Here is a 15,118-nt window from a genome sequence, read left to right as displayed (position 1 = left end):
CCAGTTCTAATAGAGACAGAGATTCTGCTTCTCCAACTGGCCTCTGCAGACCCTGGAGTACAAGAGGGGTGCCACTGGAAGTCAGGATAAACAGAGTGTTGTTCCTCCAGGCACACTCATGAACTAAAGTGATCGATCGCCAGTGGCCTGGGGTCTAGAGTGAGAGGTGGGGGATAGCTGACCATGCATGGTCCTGGCTTCTGCTTCAGTGGGTCTAGGCAAGGATCTTGGAATATGTGGGTGAATCTTTGGAACACTTTTGCTTGAAAAGTATGCACTTTTCTGTCAATGTCTACACTGAGATGAAGTTTATTTTATTTTCTATTGGAACATCCCCCAGATATTAGGAATGGCATGCAAAATTTGTAGCACTTGTGCTTGCTTCAGCAGCACATATACTAAAATTGGAACGATACAGAGAAGATTAGCATGGCCCCTGCGCAAGGATGACACACAAATTCGTGAAGCGTTTCATAAAAAAAAAAAAAAAATTGTAGCATTTTTTTTTTTTTTTTGGCCACGCTTGCAGGATCTTTGTTCCCCAACCAGGGATTGAACCATGGCAGTGAAAGCTCTGAGTCCTAACACTGGACTGCCAGAGCACTCCTGCAGCACTTCTTTAAAGAGCTGAATTTTCAATGAGTGGCCTTTCATCCCTAAATTCCAGGATAAGGGGTTGATGTTACCTTCTTCTGCCACTAGGGTGTGAGAAAGTCTGCGTTTACACTGAAGCAAATGCTGCCCAGAAATCAAAGTGTCCAGGGAATGCCCCAACAGCCACGACATGGTGGGATGGAACTGGACTTCCTAGGACAAGGTGAGGCAAACAGGAGGGTTTCCTTCTTGGAATTTCACCTGATTTATGAAAATGGTAGTTAACAACTGTATGATCTGAATCATTTCCAGACATCACCAACTCACCTCCTGACCTTCAGGGATGGTGGGCAACTTATCAAAATTTTACCCAGTAAGGGAAATACTTCAGTTTCATAAGACCTTGTTTCCCTAAGCGTGAGAGGTAGGAGACAATCAAGAGAAAAGAGGGCAAAATCATAGATTTTTGGTTCAGACTGACTGACCAGCTTTTAATTCTGGCTTGGCCACTTCAAATTGGCTATGTGACTATGAGAAAATTACCTCTCTGAGCCTTTTTGAGAAGGTTTTATTTTTTTTTTTACTGTGCTGGGTCTTAGTTACTCGTGGGCTTTTATCTAGTTGCAGCAAGTGGGGGCTACTCTCTGGTTGTCGAGCGAGGTCTTCTTATTTCAGTGGCTTCTCTCACTGTGGAGCTGAATTTTAGGGTGAGTGGGCTTCAGTAGTTGCCACACGTGGGCTCAGTCGTTGTGGCCCATGGGCTTAATTGCTCCAAGGCATGTGGGATCTTCCTGGAACAGGGATCGAACCCGAGTCTCCTGGACTGGCAGGCAGATTCTTTACCACCGAGACACCAGGGGAGCCCCTGTGAGTCTTTTTTTTTTAAATTTATTAAATTATTTATTTTTAAATGATGCAAAGATGAATATTTTTAATGATAAAAGGTACAATTCACAAAGAATATAGACATCATAAACCATCAAAACCGGGGTTTCCCTGGTAGCTCAGCTGGTAAAGAATCTGCCTGCAATGTGGGAGACCTGGGTTTGATTCCTGGGTTGGGAAGATCCCCTGGGGAAGGGAACAGCTACCCACTCCAGTATTCTAACCTGGAGAATTCCATGGGCTAGTCCATGGGGTCACAAAGAGTTGGACGTGACTGAGCAACTTTCACTTAGACATTTAACAACAAAGAAACAAAGATATATAAAGCAAAAATCAGAAGAAATGTAAGGCAAAAGAAAAAAAATATAATCATAGACATATAAATATTTCTCTGAGAATATTTTCTCAAGTGCAGAAAAATAAAAATAGCATCTTGAATGACATCATTAACAATTTAAATATAATAGATTTCTATTTCTATTAATTTATATTAAGCTTATATCCTACACAAGTATATTTAAAAATTTCTATCATGCATTGTTGTTAGATATCCATAGGATGTTTAGAAAAACTGGCAGAAAGATAGACATTACTAAATTTCAAAAAGTAGTAATTCTTTTTTTGTGTGATTGAGTTATACATATACAATATATTATTTTTCCAATTTTTTTCATTATAGGTTATTACAAGATATTGACTATAGTTCCCTATGTTATACAATAAATCTTTGTTGCTTGTTGCATATCTTTTTTTAATTAGAAATCTAGCATTCTATTCATACTAAGTCAAACAAGTGGAATAAAAATGTCATAAATTTTTTAGTTTGGCAAAAATTCATAAGTTTTCTAATATATATATATAATACATATTATATTTATATACATGTATACAAGTTTTCCTACTATGCTTGATAAAGGCTTGAGAAAGAATATATTAAAAAAAGAAGAGATGGAGAAATTGGAAAACATAAACTAAATGAAGTGGGACGACTGAATATAAAATAGAAAAAGTGAAACAAACTAGAGAAAAGTAAAAGATCCTCACATAGTCCAGTTGTTTCTAAACAGGGCTGCTCATTAGAAACATATCTAGACCTTTGGAGAAAAAAAAGCAATACCTGGGCACTTGTATTTTTCAAAACATTCCAAGATAATTCTGATATGCATCTAGATTTTAAAAAGTGATTACAGGTTTTTCTATTAAATGATAGTTTTGGTGATGTAGAATTCTATTATTTTTCTGTTGACTAATCATGATTCTGTGGTATTAAATGAGTAATAGTTACATAATCATAACAGTGACAAATGTTCATCAGTTTTTACAATCAACAGCCAGACAAAAAATAAAAGATAATTACAATTGCAAGCCATAATGGGAACATGATTAACCTAACAATATAAAATAATTACATACAATCTGAGGCGTCAGGCAGAGTGATGCGGTAGTGGAAGTGCCTACATGCATATGTTTTCATCTGCTTAGTCAGTCTGTGTCTCTTGGTTGGTGCATTTAATCCATTTACATTTAAGATAGTTATCAATATGTGTGATCCTATTACCAGTTTCTTAATTGCTTTGGGTTTATTTTCTGTAGGTAGGTCTTTTCCTTCTCTTGTTTTCTGCCTAGAGAAGTTCCTTTAGCATTTGGTGTAAAGCTGATTTGGTGGTGCTGAATTCTCTTAACTTTTGCTTGTCTGGAAAGCTGTTGATTTCTCCATCAAATCTGAAGGAGAGTCTTGCTAGGTAGAGTATTTTTAGTTGAAGTTTCTTCCCTTTCATCACTTTAAATATATCATGCCATTCCCTTCTGGCTTGTAGAGTTTCTGTTGAGAAATCAGCAGATAACCTGATGGTAGTTACCTTGTATGTTATTTGTTGTTTTTCCTTTGTTGCCTTTAATATTTTATCTCTATCTAGCTTTGATAGATGGACCTTTGTTGGCAAAGTAATGGGGGGCTCAGAACCTTCACAACAGTGTGAGGACATCTTGGTATTAATGTTCTCCAGTTTGTGGGTCACCCACCCAGCAGGAATGGGATTTGATTTTGTTGTGATTTGCCCCTCCTACCGTCTCGCTGTGGCTTCTTATTTCTCTTTAGACGTGGAGTATCTTTTTTTGGTGGGTTCCAGCATCCTTCTGTCGATGGTTGTTCAACAGCTAGTTGTGATTTTGGTGCTTTTGCAGAAAGCAAGCGGAGGAGGAGGAGTTGAGCACACGTCCTTCTACTCTGCCATCTTTTACCAGAATCCCTTACCAGAGCCTTTTTGTAGACATAGGAAGAAGACAGGAATGCACCTCACTTATAACATCAGTTCTAACCTTCTAGCAACAAACAAACATTTGCAGAGAGAGTCCTAAAGGGCGGGATGAGAAATGAGAATGTAAAAGCCCAGGTCTTTGATGGAGAAGGGGAGCTCAAAAAGAGAAGGCAAATAAAGCAGAGCTTAGATGGCTAGGCTTTCACATACACCAAAGGTCTCAAAGGGAGATCTACTGTCCCTGGAAATTTGAATTTGGACATTTGTAGGGGCATTTTTGTTTATCACATTGATAGGAGCTCTTCTGGTCCTTAGTAGACAGGGGCCAGCAGTGCTAGACATTCAATGTTCAAGACAGTCCCACATTACTGAGAATAGTTCCATGTCCTGCACAGCTTTCTAATGTGCCGCTGATCATTTCTGTTAGGGTTCACAAGGGTCTTATACCATGTAGTTAAAAATGGCCCGTTGTGGTGACCTGACAAACAAGGGATGAAGTCACAGTGGCCACATTGCTCTGGTGGGCATCCTGATTTTTCCTTCAGGCGATATCCTGTTTTTCCCTGCTGGTGCCAGTTTCTCAAGACGACATGACCACCCAACCATGAGACCCCTTCGACTACGTGACCACAAGACCCCAGCTGTGGGTTAAAGATAAACTGAGGCCCCCTCCCTCCAGGGCACAATTTTCCATCGATAGGATATAAGAAGGGTTGGCTGTAAAAAGAGAGCGCTGGTTTCTCTCTAAAGCCAGTCACTTTCTTTCTTTCTTCCTATAATAAATCTTTCTCTGCCTGAATGCCTGGCTCGCTCTCTTTTTCTTCGCGCTCGCCTTACGATATCTAAGAGGAAAAATCTGTTTATAGTTATCTGCACCAAGAACCCTTAACTCTGTTTATGTAGACATGTAATACCATGGGCACAGTTTTCCAGGAAGTCTACTAAAATGAAAATCCAGGGAAGAATTTTCTTTGTATCAGTTCAGATCTTTACAAAGGATATTCACCATTTCAGAGGATTATGCCTCTGAAGATCAGTATTTGGGGTGATCTCTGTTCACAGTGGGCTTCCCAAGTGGCGCTAGTGGTGAAGAACCCGCCTGCCAATGCATGAGACATAAGAGATGCAGTTTGATCCCTGGGTTGGGAGGATCGCTTGGAGGAGGAAATGGCAACCCATTCCAGTATTCTTACCCGGAAAATCCCATGGACAGGGGAGCCTGGTGGGCTCCAGTCCATGGGGTTGCAAAAGAGTCAGACAGGGCCTAGCGATTAAACCACCACAGTTCATAATAATCTCTTTGTTACAGCTTTCAGTGTGATCCTGACTGAGCATGTCCATGTGGAACTGCAGATTTATTTAGCATAAACTGCTTTCATTTTCTTTTTCCTTGATTTTAAAAATTATGTTGGTAGGGAGGATATTATCCATGAACTTGCATCTGCTTCATTTGACAACTATTGATGGAGTGCACAACTATTGATCAGGCACAATCCAGATGCTGGGGATGTAAAGAGGGCATTGTAAAATATTTATTGTTAAAACAGCATGTTGGATCTGACAGAGGTGAGATCCACTGATAGGGCCCATCTGGCTTTTAATCCTAATTCCACCACAGTCTACTATTATGTAATCTGGTGTCATGTCAGCCTGAGCGTGAGTTGGAAAAGAATTTCCAGACACAGAGTGTTTCAGAAAGGAGTGAGTTTATTAAGAACAAAGAGCAGAGATAATGTGGGCGCTGCAGGCACAGCGGGCTGACCTCCTGCCTGGCCAGGGAGAGCCGGCTGGATGCTGTTAGAACAATGGGCCGGTTCAAGGAGGATCTGGTGCTTTTCTTGGGCTAGGAGCCAATTTTTATAGCCTCAAGACAAAGGAAATTCCTGCTGGAAGGGTGGCATTAGGTGATTGGTTAGGGTGATTACTCGGGTGGGCATTTTTGCCTAATTTAGGGTCATGAAGCTGGCTGGTAAGGCTTAGGGGACTTTTGGCAACGGTTACAGTGGGGCTCAGTCAGTTCTGAAAGTGACTTTGGTTTTGGGCTCTGCGTCTGTGGCCTTGGTACAGGCCTTTGAGCTGTGACCTCGGCATGGGACTCCATATGTGGGACACATCTTTTCCCCGCTCTGAGCCTCCTTGTATTGATGCGTGTAGATTACCTAAGACCATGCAGTTCCTCCTATCTGCTCATTGAATGGCAGCTGGGATGGTCATTATTATGTTGACTGATTCCTTGATGATGCACACAGTAACACTGTTCTATCTTTCTCAAATAAGTCCTCAAACTCCGATGCCTAGCTAGCTCTTTCCTTTGAGGCTCCCCATGTCCCTCCCATTCTGAGTTGTCCAAAATCCGCAGTGATTTACTCAGTCCCAAAGAGGTGCGGTGAGGCTAGTTTCTGAGGCTACTGCCTGTGGTCTTATCGCTTTCTCCACCAAGCAAGGTAACCGGAAGTCCCGACTTCACTGCTGTTGTGACTTGTTATCGCCACACGATGGCGCTGTTGAAGCTTGGTCCTGGCCACTCCCAGGGCGTCCACAGAGCAGAGCCCCCTTCAGGGTCAGGGATGGACTCGGTTCCAGCTGCTGGGAATGCAGCCCTGGGCTGTCAGCCCCTCGAGGACTGCCTCGGCTGACGAGTCATGCCCACTTCCTCAGGCAGCTGCATCTAATGACGAATCTGAAGGGTCAGAGCTCCCTGCTGGGTGGGAAGAGGTGTCCCTTGGGATTGCAGGGCAGAGAAAACTCTCCGGGGGCCCAGCCTCACCTCCTTCCCTTCTCTTCCCGCGCTGTTGATCCTCAGAGTGCTCCCAACAGACTTCCCGCCCTCCAGTCATCCTCTCCAAATCTGCTCCCCAGGGACACCGTCCACTTAGAATAAAATCTCAGCTCCACAAGACTGGGCATCACCTGGTCCCTGTCCCCTTTTCTGAACTCACCTCATGCTCTCTTGCTGCCCCTCACTAAGCCCCCACCACAATGATCCTCTTCTTGGCCACAAGTCAAGTGATTTTCAGGTTCAGGGCTTTTGCACCGGCTGTTCCTTCTGCCTGGAGAGACTCCGCCTGCTCTGTAGGGGGCAAGCTCCTACCCAGCAGTCCAGTCAGCCTAAATACTGTTTCTTCAGAGTAAGGACCCTTCTGCTCCCTCAAAACACTATATTTGTCAGCACACATCACACTCTGTCCTTATTCTGCTTATTCCCACTGGGCTGTATAAACTTCTGAGAGCAGGGACCTTGACTGTCTTATTCCCGTTTTTCTCACCCTGACATGACTCACCCTCAGGCCATTTTCTCCCCCTAGACACCAGAGACCTCTGAGCTCTTCAGAGGCTGTGAAAATGTTAGAGTCTGGAAGAAAAATTTTTATTGAGTCCAAAAAAAATTATTAATGGAATTTGCTACATATTTAGTTAAATGCCTAAAGTCATCTCATTGACTTTATTGTTAAATTCAATATTCATAAAAATTTTGGTACAACTGAGAAGGATTTATGAGTTAGACTTTCTCAACCCAAGCCCATCTGGTGTATACAGGATGATTGCTTAAAAACATCACAGTAAATCGTAATTTTTTTGTGGTTTTTTTTTTTTTTTCTTTTCATAAGAGATTTGGGGGTTTTTTTGAGTATTTTTGTTTCTTTTTACTTTTTTAAAAAATTTTTCTGTGTGTGTTTTAGTCCCTCAGTTGTGTCTGACTCTTTGTGACCCCATGGATTGTAGCTTGCCAGGCTCCTCTGTCTATGGGGTCCTCCAGGCAAAAATACTGGAGTGGGCTGCCATTTCCTTCTCCAGGGGATCTTCCTGACCCAGGGATCGAACCCCGGTCTCCCTCACTGCAGGCAGACTCTTTACTGTCTGTGCCATTTGAGGGAAGCCCCTCAAATCATAATTTAAACAAGTTACATGAAGTAACCTGTGGGGTGCCTTCCACTTTCTTGATGGAGTCCATGGATGCACAAATGCTACATTTTTATCTATCACTTACCAACTATATTACTCGGTAGGACTCCACTGATGAATACTACAGAATAAAGCCCACGCTGGACCTGGCCCTCCCTCCCCCTCCAACCTCACTCCCTTCCAGGCCTTTTTAAAGGCTGGTTAATGCCAAAGTCCTTGTAGTTCTCCCACATACACTATGCTCCTCTCCCATACTTCTGCTCATGCTGGGCTTAGGAAGTTCTCCTCTTTTCCTCTGCCACCACGTGCCTGGTGACTCCCACTCAACTTTCTAGAATTTAAACTCTGCTTGAGTGTGGCCTCCTCCAGGAAGCTCTCCCTGACCACCCTTCCCCTACTTCCTCCCCTCCCAGGCGCTGTTGAATAGTCCTTTAGTGCACTCCCATTGTACCCTTCACATGCCATATGATTGAAATCATCTTCCCTAATAAACCTTAAATCCCACAGCAACAGGGACTGGTTCTCTTTGGTTTCCTCTGGCTCTGCCCTCCCCACTCCATCCCCCACCCTGCACCCCTAAACAGTGTCTGGCACTTGGGAGGAGTTCAGTGGAAGTGCTCTGGGCCTGGAAGAAGAATGATGTGGCCTCAGCATCACTGCTGGGAATCAAGTGGGTTGTGCCCAAGGCCTGATTTCCCCCAGGTGCAAGTGATGATGAAAGCCAAGAATGTGATCATACTCAGCTTCTTCCCAAGGGCCTCAACTGGGCAGACTTGTTTTTGGTATTTTGTGATAAGAAACAGTAAAATGCTTAAGAGCATGTACTTGGAGTCAGACGTCTGGGTCAGAATCAAGGCTCTGAAATGTTCCTAAGTGATGTGACTTAGGCAGGTTACATAACCACTTGGGCCTCAGTCTCCTCATCTGGACCGTGAAATGATCATACTACCTACCTCACTGCATTCTATGAGGACTAAACGAATTAGTGTGTGAAAAGTGTTTAGAATGGAGCCTGGCACTTATTAATTACTATGTAGTTTTAGCTAGCATGATTAAAATAGCCTTTTTTTTTGCCATTTTTTTTTTAGTTCTACCACTTTATTGCTACCAACCCATCTCCCTCCACCCTTGTGTACACATGCTCAGTCAGGTAACCCCATGGACTGCAGCCCGCCAGGCTCCTCTGTCCATTGACTTTTCCAGGCAAGAATACTGGAGTGGGTTGCCATTTCCTTCTCCAAAAATAGCCTTTTAAAATAAATTTTAAAAGTGAGTCAGTATCAGGACTTCCTTGGCGTCCAGTGTTTAAGACTCCACACTTCTACTGCAGGGGGCCCAGGTTCAATCCCCGATTGGGAACTAAGATCCATCTGCCGGTTGGCTCAGCCAGAAGAAAAGTGAGTCAATATACTCACATAGAGACATAGACAACAGAGTTGTGGTTGTCAAGGGTGAAGGAGGGTGGGGGAGGGGAGGATTGGGAGTTTGGAATTTGCAGATGCAAACTAGTGTACATAGGATTGATAAACAAAGTACTTGTAGCACACGGAACTATATTCAATATTGTGATAAACTATAAAGGGAAAAAAAAGGAATATATATGTATAACTCAGTCACTTTACTGTATAGCAGAAATTAACATAACATTGTATATCAAACATACTTCAATAAAAAATTTTTTACAGTGAGTCAATATAAAGAAAATTGTTTGGGCCCTTCCCTGACAGTCCAATGGTTAAGACTCCTTGCTCTGAATGCAGGGAGCATGGTTTCAATCCCTTGTCAGAGAACTAAGAACCCGCATACCCACAGTGTGGCCAAAAAAAAAAAAAAATTCATTTGGCAAACAACAGTACAAGGAAGAGGTGAACCAAACACAGAAACCCCAAGACCAAGAGGGGTAGGACTGTAGGCTTAGTGGAATCAGAAGTACGGGGGCCCAAGACCTAATTGATATCTATAGGACATTTCACCCCATAACAATCAATTTCACCTTTTTCTCAAGTGCACACGGAACCTTCTCCAGAATAGATCACATCCTGGGCCATAAATCTAGCCTTGGTAAATTCAAAAAAATTGAAATCATTCCAGTCATCTTTTCTGACCACAATGCAGTAAGATTAGATCTCAATTACAAGAAGTACGGGGTCCCAAATCCAGCTTCCATCTGCACCTGTGAGCATCGGAACTTGGCTCCGCCCTGTGGGTCTCAGCTTCCCAGAGTGACCCGGTCACCCCAAGCCAGTCAGCTTGTCCAGCAGCTAGATGGCCAATGTGCAGAGCTGCCGACTGCTTTTAAGCTGCAGTTTTACCTCTGGCTTTGCCCTTGATGTTTTATAAGCAAACGAGCTGGTCAACCAACCCTTCCCCCATGTTCACTGCCCCTGCCCTAGCCACTGCCCACCACCCTGACTCAAGTCTCACTGTCTCGGCCTCCATCCCCACTATTGTCTTTGCCCCCACCTCTGTCCCTTCATTAACAAAATACAAATAGGGCACCCCAGACCCATTCTGGGGTTTCATGAGGTCCAAACCATTTTTGGTAATACTGCCAACATGTTATCTGCCTTTTCTCCCGTCTCCTGAGTAGTGTGTTTTCCATAGGCTGTGTGAAGTCCAACATTGCAACAGATGCAGCAGAAACATAAATGAAAATCTGGCTGTCTCCTATTAAGCCAGACACTCAGAAGATTTGCAAGACAGTAAAATATCCACTCCACTACTTAATGTCATTTTTCATAAAACACATTATCTCTGTAAACGTATAATGGGATTCGTGTTTATTTATTTTTAAAAAATGTTTATTTATCTGGCTGTGTCAGGTCTCAGCTGTGGTGCGCAGGCCTCTCTAGTCCCTTCGTTGCCCTGTGGCATGTGGGATCTTAGTTCCCCAAGCAGCGATTGACCCTGTGCCCCCTGCATTGGAAGGTGGATTCTTAATGACTGGATCACCAGGGACGTCCCAGTGTTAATTTAAATAACTAATATGTATATAATAAATATGTTATAAAATACATTCTCTCTCTATATATATATATATTAAAATGTGCAAATGAATGATCCATCCCTTTAATGTAATAATGTATACAGAACATATTGGACTTTTATGGGTTTGGACCCTGGCCCTGCCTTGACAACAAAAAGGCTGCAGCAAATGATCACAGCCCTGATGGCCTCTGGGTTTGGGGCAGGCCCAAAACTAAAACTTCCACAAAAATCCTCAGTAATTTAGAGAATTAGTTTTGTCCAATTATCCTAGAGTCCAGTTTCCCCAGAGGGATGTATCACTGCCCTCTCTTTCTTTGCAAGGTTGCCGTGAGGATTAAATGAAATAATATCCTTAAAGCACTTGAGCGTGATGCTTGGCAACCAACTGGTCCTCAACACAGTTGAGTTTGCTGGCGTGGGACCTGGCATGGAGGCCTGGCACCAAGCAGGGGCCCCCATTGACAACCAGAGCCCCCCAGGCAAAGGACTTATTCCAGATCTGGGTTTAAGTCACGATTCCACCAGTTCAGAGGCAAGTTACATTCGACTGATTCTCAGTAGAATGACCGTAAACAGCACTTTGTAATCAGTAGAACAAGAATGAATATGAGTTATCATCATTATTAGTTATCATTATTATTATTCCATATGTAATACTTACATATATGTAATAATGGTAATGATTCACCAAATCTATAAATAGGATGAGCAGGGAAGGATCACTAAGCCATGGGTTTAGGCCTGGAACTTTGGGAAAGTCAGTCCTAGGCCTTCAGATTCCCATATCCAGGGACTAGGATGAAAGGGCAGGATCCGAGAAGCAGTGTTTTGAGGCAGCTGGAGCTGCCAGGTCTTCTGTGGCTCCTTCTCGAGCCTGTCCTGGGTTTCATGATGTCCTTTCATGTCCCGAGGCCCAGATATCCCAACTGTACCTGTGTGTCTAGGACTATACTCTCCCCGTCCTATCTCTGTGTACTATTCCCATCCAGACGATAAGTGGCGATTTCCAAGGACTAATTCATGTGAGCTAATGTTTCCCAAAATTAACTTCCCAATGACCATACGGCCATGAAGGAATAAAAGCATTTGTTGTATTTTTTGTAAGACCCGTACGAGCTCCCAATACACTCCTATGTACTGTGAAACTCTTCAGGAATGCAGTACGTAATGTTCCCCAAAGTTATCTGACCATGGAACCCTTCTCCCAGGACTATCACTCAGGACTAGTATACTTGGCAGACACTTTGGGAAATGCTGCAGTAAGCCTCTTGGCTTCCTCCTCCTGTGTGTTTGCTTCTTAAAGGGGCCGGTGTTGTAGCACTTCAGTTAGCAAACTACACCCTGAGGTAGCTGCCTGTTTTTGTAAATAAAGTTTTAATGGAACACAGCCTGCTCATTTACTTATGTAATTGCTTACACACAACAAAAGCAAAGTTGAGCCTTGGGACAGAAACCATATCGCTCACAAAGCCTTAAATATTTGGATCGCTCACAAAGCCTCAAAGAGTTGGTACTGTCTGGCCCTTTAAAAAGCCTGTGGACCCCTGCTCTAGTGTTGCTCACCTGGGTCCTGTGTAAACTCTAGAGAACACACCAGCAGACCAGGAGGGAAGCCATACTACAGAGGCTGACTATAGCGTATCTGCCTGGAGGGCCGGTTTCATTCAAAGATAATGTTAAGCACCAACTTTATATTAAAAAAAAAAAAAAAAAAAAAACCATGGACAGGGAATTCCCTGGTGGTCCAGGGGTTAGGACTCACTGCTTTCACTGCTGGGGCCAAGATTCCTGGTAGGGGAAACTAAGACCCTGCAAGCTATAAGGTGTGGCCAAACCAAAAAAAAGGTACATATTACACAGGAGAATGCAAATCTTGCATAGATTTCAAAAATAAAAACTTTAAATTTCTCAGGCCTCTCAGGCTAGCACTGCTTTACCCTGCCTGCTCTTGGCCTCCACCCCAATCCCTCATACCTGATCAAGATGCTTGCTTCTGTTCCTCAATTCTAAGGGTTACTTGGGTGGAAAAGTTTGAGAAGTGCTGCTTTGTTAGGAAAACAAAGTAGAAGTGCATGCATCCACATCAGCAAAGAACGAACGGAGAACTTCTGGACCAGGGGCTTTTAACTTACTTGTGCAGACATGTGAGGCAGGCTGTGTGTAAGAGCTTTCTTACCATAACTCACAGAATCACTGCACCAAGACAGACCTGGGTCAGACAGACCTGGGCTTGGAGCCTGGCTCTCCCATTAACTATCTTTATGACCTTGGGTTAGTCACATGATCTAACTGAGCCTTCATTTTCTCAATGGTAAAATGGTGATTAAAACACATGCTTCATGAGAAGTCTAAGAGATTGTGCAGAGTGTTCTGTACAAGTTAAGAACTCAGTAAGTACTAACTCACTACTAACATGTCAGCTAAATTTCCTGAATATGTAAAGAGCTCAGAAAAATCAAGAAAGCAAAATAGTCAAAAACAATAGAAAAGTAGGCAAAGGGCTTGAATATTTTACAGAACAAACAAACAAACCAGGTCTTCCCTGGTGACTCAGTGGTAAAGAATCTGCCTGCCAATGCAGAAGACATGGATTCGATCCCTGGTGCAGGAAGATCCTACATGCAAGGAACAACGAAGCCTGTGTGCCACAACTATTGAGCTTGTGCTCTAGAGCCCAAGTGGCACAACTACTGAAGCCCAAGCACCCTAAAGCCTGTGCTCCACAACAAGAGAAGCCACCACAATAAGAAGCCTGCAATCCACAATCAGATTAGCCCCTGCTTGCTGCAACTAGAGAAAGCCTGTGCAATGAGCACCCAGCACAGCCAAAAAATAAGTAAATTATTTAAAAGAGACAAAATGCCTTTAAACTTAAAAAAGATGCAATTTCACTCATAGAGAGGTGAGAACACAACTCAAATGAGACACTATTTTTTCACTTATTAGATGACAAAGATAAAACTTTTTGATAACACTTCTAGTGAGAGTGGGTAATTATTACTATTGTCAGGCAGTGTGGATGATAATGCAAATGCTTGCAGCCTTTGTGTACAGCCTCAGTAATACCTATCAAAGCTACAAATGCTGGGACTTTCCTGGCAGTCCAGTGGTTAAGACGCTGCATTTCCAAAGCAGGGGGTGAGGCTGGCTCCCTGAACTAAGATCCCACATGCCGCATGGCTCCCTGAACTAAGATCCCACATGCCGCATGGCATGGCCAAATAGAAAAAAAAAAATATATATATATATATATACACTTATGCTTAGATATAATTCCACTTCCAGAAACTTTAAACCATAGAAACAGCTGCACTAGTAAATAAATGAACAAGGACTCTGTGTGTGTGTGTGTGTGTGTGTGTGTGTGTGTGTGTGAGCGCGCGCGTGTGTAAGATCTTAGTTCTCTGATCAGGGATAGAACCCGCGTCCCTTGCATTGGAAGCTCAGTCTCAATCACTGGACCGCCAAAGAAGCCCATGTCTTTGTTTGTAATAATAAGGGGCTGATTAACCAAAAATACACACAGTAGGATACTATATAGCAACCAAAAAAAATAAGCCAGCTCTATGTGTATCGATGTGGAATGAGCTCGGGGCAAATTAGGAAAAACAAAAGAAAGGGGCAAAACAGGAGACAGAATGCTACTGCTGGTCCAGCTGTAGACACAAGTATGGACAATATATTCATGCGTGGTTCATACACACATCAGCTATCTCTGAAATAATTTTCACGTAATCCAACCTGCCCCTATACCTTGTCATGACCCCTCTGACTCATGTCTCTCTCCTCCTCACTCTGCTCCACCCACATTGGCCATTTTGCCTTTCTGGAACACCCCAAGCATCTGCCTGCCTTAGCTGGCAGGAACGCTGTTGTCTGGGATGTCCACAGGGCTCGCTTCTTCCCCTCCTTCAAGCCTCCGTTCAAATCTCCCCTTCCCGGTGAGACCTGCATGGACTACCCCAGTAAAATCACGTCCTTCACCCTTTGTTTCCTCTTGCCCTCCTCTACCTTTTCTTTTTTCCAGAGTACGTATCATCCTCCATTCTATTATTCAATCTGCTTCTGTACTGTGTTTATGGTCTACGGTCTGTTTCCCCTCAGGAGAATATAAACTTTACAAAGGGTAAGGGTCTTGGTTTTGTTCAGTGATGAAGACCCAGCATGAATACCTAGCTGGTGCTCAATAAATATTGCTTTTGAATAAGGGAATGGAAAGATACACAAGCAACTGGCAACAGTTGTTACAGGAGAACTGAGTTACTGAAGGGAAGGATGGGAAGGAGTACTTTTCAGTGCACACCCCTGTGTACTTTGTACCAGGTGCTTGTATGAATCGGTAAATAAATTTAATGGAAAATTTTAGCTCTGCCAACAGTGTGCTAGAACTGCTAGAAGTGACAGCCAACCCCTTTATCTGACATAGGAAGGTCCAGATGTACAGCAGTTAGGCACTTTGCCCAAGGTTACACAGGCGGGACTTAAACCCA

At 43.2% G+C, this 15,118-nt stretch overlaps 1 non-coding gene across 1 annotated transcript; it reads left to right on the top strand.

Annotated features, from left to right (window-relative positions):
• The first annotated feature begins 374 nt into the window (after positions 1–374).
• Positions 375–481, top strand: LOC133041094 (U6 spliceosomal RNA). Its single transcript, XR_009689136.1, has one exon. It is a non-coding gene; the product is annotated as a U6 spliceosomal RNA (small nuclear RNA).
• Positions 482–15,118: the final 14,637 nt, after the last annotated feature.

This window comes from Dama dama, chromosome 2 (assembly GCF_033118175.1).
Source record: "Dama dama isolate Ldn47 chromosome 2, ASM3311817v1, whole genome shotgun sequence".
NCBI lineage: Eukaryota > Metazoa > Chordata > Mammalia > Artiodactyla > Cervidae > Dama > Dama dama.
The sequence above is the reverse complement of the archived record's forward strand: the minus strand, read 5'-3'. Positions and strand labels throughout refer to the sequence as shown.